This window comes from Pygoscelis adeliae, unplaced genomic scaffold (genome assembly GCF_000699105.1).
Source record: "Pygoscelis adeliae isolate BGI_AS28 unplaced genomic scaffold, ASM69910v1 Scaffold63, whole genome shotgun sequence".
Lineage (NCBI taxonomy): Eukaryota > Metazoa > Chordata > Aves > Sphenisciformes > Spheniscidae > Pygoscelis > Pygoscelis adeliae.
Window position 1 is genome coordinate 7,058,061 of NW_008824414.1, and position 5,178 is coordinate 7,063,238.

Genomic DNA, 5,178 nt, shown 5'->3' on the forward strand with positions numbered 1-5,178 from the left:
TGAAGCACACCGCAAAATACATTTTAAATGTATTCCATGCAGGAAGCAGGGACATTTGGCAGGAGGTGAAGACCATCCTTTAACGTAAGAGCCAGGTGGGCACCAGAGCACTGACTGCCAGCTTGCCATGGCTAGAGAAATTAAGGCCAGAGCTGACATATGTTATAAATACTTGCCTGCCTATGTCATTCAAAGCTGCAGCTGGCTGGAAGCACTTCTGGTTGTGGACAGCCTTGGCATGTTGTTTATGGTGTTTCTTTGCATGTGGCACCTCAGATTTTGGAAGTCCTTTTTTTACTTCATACCATAAGAGTGGGGCTTTTTAAGTGAGTGGGCAGGTGCAGGAGGTACTTGGGTAGATCTCGGGAAGGATTTAGCAGGGTTCTCCAGAAGAGTATGACGACGGGCTTGGAAACTTGCTTAGTTCTTTAGAATTTAAGTTATTTGGCTCCTGGCTGGCATCCAGTATTTCTCTTGCTCTGCCTGGAATAATGTCTCTCACTCTGGGGTTTGTGTATAAATGTTTCTCTGAGTTCAGAAACTAATGATCAAGAGTGACCATCTGTGACCTCTTAGTAGGCATCTGGATGTACATTTTCCACTTCTGAGGTGTTGAGATAACGCAGTGCTGTTGCTGCTGGGACTAGAAGGTGCGTCATCAGATATAATAGTACTTTTCAGCTGCACGTGTTGCTTTTTAGTTTTTCCTAAATGAAAATGAGTTTTGCAGGTGGCTAACGCTAGAGGATAATTTGTTTCCGTGTTCGTTTGAAGCCTTGTAGCAAACCCCAAGCTGTGAATCGAAGACGGAAATAAAAGTAGAACGTGATTTCAGAAAAACCTCAATTTTCTGTGCTGGTGAAGCAACTAAGCCGTGTGGCTGCTGATGCAAACCTTTCATCTGCCCAAGAAAAAGGGTTATTATCTTCAGCTGAAGCCGATCAGGTGTTGAGTGGCATTTGAGCAGCACATCCAGGCAGCTATTTGCATGAGAAATATGCTGTGAAGATGAGACTGATGTATTTGCAACTTCTGAATTCCCATTATGTTTCTGATTGTGCCGCCCCGTTGGGAGCACCTGGGACATCTTCCCTTAGCTGAGCTGGAACCGAGGAAGGGAATTTCACGCTTTGCTCCTCCACCTTATCTTTTCCATTCTGAGATAACTTTCCTGCTCCTCTCTATAATTGAAGAGAAGCCTGGAGAAATGCATTAACAGCAGCAAGTCAGAGGCCATCAGCCTTGCCTTAGGGAGTCAGGGAGGTGTTGGGAAAGAGAGGGGGAGATGCTGGATGGGAGACTCATGGCAGTTTTGGTTGGAAGGGACCTCTGCAGGGCTCTAGTCCCTAGTAGTGGGACCATCACCAGCACTGGACCAGGACGGCCCTGGCTTTGCCATGCTGAGTCCTGAAGACCTCCTGGGATGCTCTCTGGGTAACCCCTTTCAGTGCTGCGCCACATTGGGCTTGCTTATTAAGAGCTAGAGCAAATAATCATGGTGGGAAATTTCCAGAAATATCTTTTTTTCATGCGGGAAAACGCTGATTCACTCAAACAAGGTGTTGGGCTGATCTGGATCAACGTAGCTGGAGCTTCTGACCTGAGACCTGGAGGTTACTTGGGGGACCGGCACACACTCAGAGATCTGGCTGCCGAGATGTTTGGCTTGAGCTCGTAATCCCTGGGCTGTTGGACACTCTGCTGCAATGTCACCTCTGTTGGGCGTTGCCACCCCACCTTTCCCTGGGAGAAAGTCTCAAAAATGGCAATGTGTTTCAAGAAGGGCAGGTAGAGACGAAGAAAAGCTTTGAACCAATGGAAAAGCAGCAGAAAGTCAGTACCGGGACAACTCTGATAAAAGCCCATCCACTGGATAATCTGCAGTCAGGGACACGGCGGGGCAGAGAGGTGACTTCCCAGGGATCCTCGTTAACTCAGGCGCTCGTCAAGCTGCTTGCTCACATTTTAACGTTGGGTGGGGTTTTGGGGGGAGAAATGTATTTCTCTCTGGAGTACGCAGGAGGCACAGCACTTACTCTGGGCAGCCTCCTCCCCTTGTTGGTCATGCGGTGGTAATTACTCTCTGGGCAAATTCACTTAATTAAGCCCACTGAGGAGATGCTCTCGCAGCATGGTTGTTGCTCTTTAAACTCCCACGTACGAGAAAGGAGTATCACGCTTTGAGGACTTTTCTTTTTCTTTGAAATAGTTGGATGTGAACCAGCAGGGGAAACTATTTCCCTATTGCCAATATGTTTATCTGGTCAAATTATCCCAGTGTATTTAAATGGTGGTGGGTGGTGAGCAATAAACAGTCCTTTTTGTGGCCCAGTTAGTTTATGGCTTGGACTCTAATTTTTCAGAAGATGCTCTAGGTTGAAAGCTGAGCTCTCGTGTTTGGCTCGTATTTCTGTCAGAGAAATGAGGTCCCAAGTGGCAAATGGAGGATCTCCAAAGTCTGTCTTTGCCTTGGAAAGTAGTCTCAAAGGGCGCACATCCCCAGCAAGATTAGGGATGCAAGGTTGTGCTGCTCCACGTTACAGCTTCATTGGTTGGAAACAGAGAAAAAGGCCTGAAACCAAAAAGATTTGGATTTTCTTGATTTTTTCTACTTTGAAAGAAAGACTCTTGTTTTGGAAAGAGATCAGATGTGGCCTCTACTATGCAGAAAAAACTGTATAACACAGAAGTCTTTAATGATTTCTTCGTTTAAAGTTTCACTTGAACATTATTATATTCTGCTTAGTTAGTTGGGTTATGGCTTCAGTAAGTTCTTTAATTAGTCATACTATTAATGTAAGAATGCTTAAAATTAAAAGCTAATTCACAGCCAAGTGTTCTGGTAGCTGAAAATTTTGGGGTTTTTTTCTGAAAAAATGAGAGCAACTTGTTGCAATTTTTCTTTTTAGTTTATTGTGGCTTACAAGAATGTTGAATATTTGGCAGCTGAAAAAAAATTAGTAACTAATGCTCACCTAAATTTTGTCATGCCGAAGGGCTTTGTGATATGTGACCGCTCCAAAAATATCCTCTGAAGGGCAGCGCTGGGATGAAGGGTTAGGGACAGCGAGGGTATTCGTGGGGAGCCACCACCTCCCGTTTCACGAGGCTTGAAACCCAGAAAAATCCTACTAGCACAACCCACGGGGTGGTTAGTTACTAAAGCATTAAACTACCAGAGCAGCTTGTAAATTGTTTTGTAGCTGGGTGTTGCACGTCCCTTGCATTGCGTGTTCAGCTGTGCAGCACCCATGTTGGGCGGCAAACCCCCCTGTAACACCGATGGGGACGTGGCTGCGTGTCAGCCATGTTCCCGACGGGCACGCTCCTGCGGGATGGAAACATCCTAGGAAATGCCGTGGGTCGTGCTCAAGTAGTCATTGATTTCTCCTTACAAATTTTAATCTGAACATTATCATATTTTTTATTGTCAGCTTATGACTTCAGTAATTTCTTTAATTAGGTTTATTCTTAATGCAACATGACTTAAAATTAAAAGCAGTTTCTCAGCCAAGTTAACATTCAAGCACAATTAAGTTAAATAATATGATGGCAGGATGTGAGGTAATAAAAGACCATTTTTGGCAGCAGCAGGTCAATTATTACAATGCAAAACCACGTAGAATGCAATAATAGATTTTTTTTTTTCTCAGTAACGTGCCCTAGCTGCAAACCCATCACCACTTCAGTAGGTGTTTATAAACGCTAACTGGCTTCTGAAAAATATTATTTAAGCACTTTGTGGGTGATGCTGATGTAAAAACTACTCCTGTGCGTGTGCCTGAGAGTATCGGTTGACTTCCCAGGCTCTGTGCTGGCGAGAGCTTTGACGGAAGATGGGCCGTGGCCCTCGGGCGAGCATGGGGCTGTGTCGGTGTTGGAAATGCATCTTCTGGGTTTCTTCCCCCACCTGAATTTTCTCTGCCTGTGAATTGCTGAGGCTCCATGTTAGCAATGACATGCTGCCAAGGCGCTGTGGACTATTCGGTCAGGAGTCAGCTCTTTCGGGTAGCGTTGCGGATCTGCATATTCAGTGGATTTGGGCACGAGAATGACAAGTCAGGGAAATTGAGCTTGCAGCATCCCTGGGGGGTTTTGTAGGATTCAGTGAAGTAATTCCAGGGTTTGAGAAAGATGATAGATCTCTGAGGGAATTAAGATAAAGTAGTGCGAAAGCTCATTTTGCAGAGAGATGCATGTGCCGCCCGCACCTCCGGCTGAAGCTTGTGCCAGCGTGTTTGCTGCCAGCAGCTGCCACACCGAAGGTGTCTGAGACGAGAGATGACTTTTTTATACCACAGCAGACATCGGTTACCCAAAAAGGTGTGTGATTCAGTAACATGTGCTTTTACAGCATGAGGCAGGTGGGGTGACACCTTTCTGGCAGCCGCCATCTCATGGGATCGAGGTGTTCGTGTTTGCCTCCAGCGCCTGGCAGCTCCCACAGCTCAGGAGTGGCAGTGAAGGGGTCCCCAGTACCGTCACCTGGGGCTCTGCTTTTGGGGAGAACCCGGGCACGGGTGGCACTGTGAATTTGGGGAATTTCCTCCCCAGATATCACCAGCGCACACATGTGTTTCTGCTTAGCAGTAGCGCACCTGGCTAACGTGCCTAGGGGATGAAATGCATCTAGTGAGAGGCCAGCGGGGTCCCCAAGCTGCAGGAACTTGCATCTTCTCAGGCAGAGCCTAAATAGAAAGAAAAAATTTATATTGGTGTCTCTGCTAAAGCAGAATCTCTCTTGATAGTGCTGTTTGAGTGGGAAATGCAGCCTGCGCCCCGTCCCGCTGTCACGCACAGCCCAGCGAGGCTGCTCTGCTCACCCGGCGTCTGAGCCTGCTGCAGAAGACGGAAAAAGATTTCAGCAGCGATGAGATTGTCTTGGGTACTTCAGCTTGCTGCAAAGGCACCGCGCTTTGTGTCGTGACTCCTCAATGATAGGGTTCAAGCGTGGCCTTGGTAGTGAAGAGCAATCCCAAATTAATGCTTTCCCACCATGCATCATCCCTTCAGAAGGATGTCTCATCCCAAGAGAGGGCCAGCAGCGAGTGAAAGCTTCAGGTCATGGAGATAGGGAAGAGCCCAGGTCCTGCGGGCTGGAAGCAGACCTGTCGGTCAGGGCACGGGCAAGCGGTCGGGAGGATTTCGGGGTTGGGGACAGGGCTGCGGGAGGATGCT

At 47.2% G+C, this 5,178-nt stretch overlaps 1 protein-coding gene across 1 annotated transcript in view; it reads left to right on the plus strand.

The window, feature by feature from the left end:
- The window catches only part of NECAB2 (N-terminal EF-hand calcium binding protein 2), a 48,232-nt gene that overhangs the window by 19,080 nt on the left and 23,974 nt on the right, over window positions 1-5,178 (plus strand). The window lies entirely within an intron of this gene.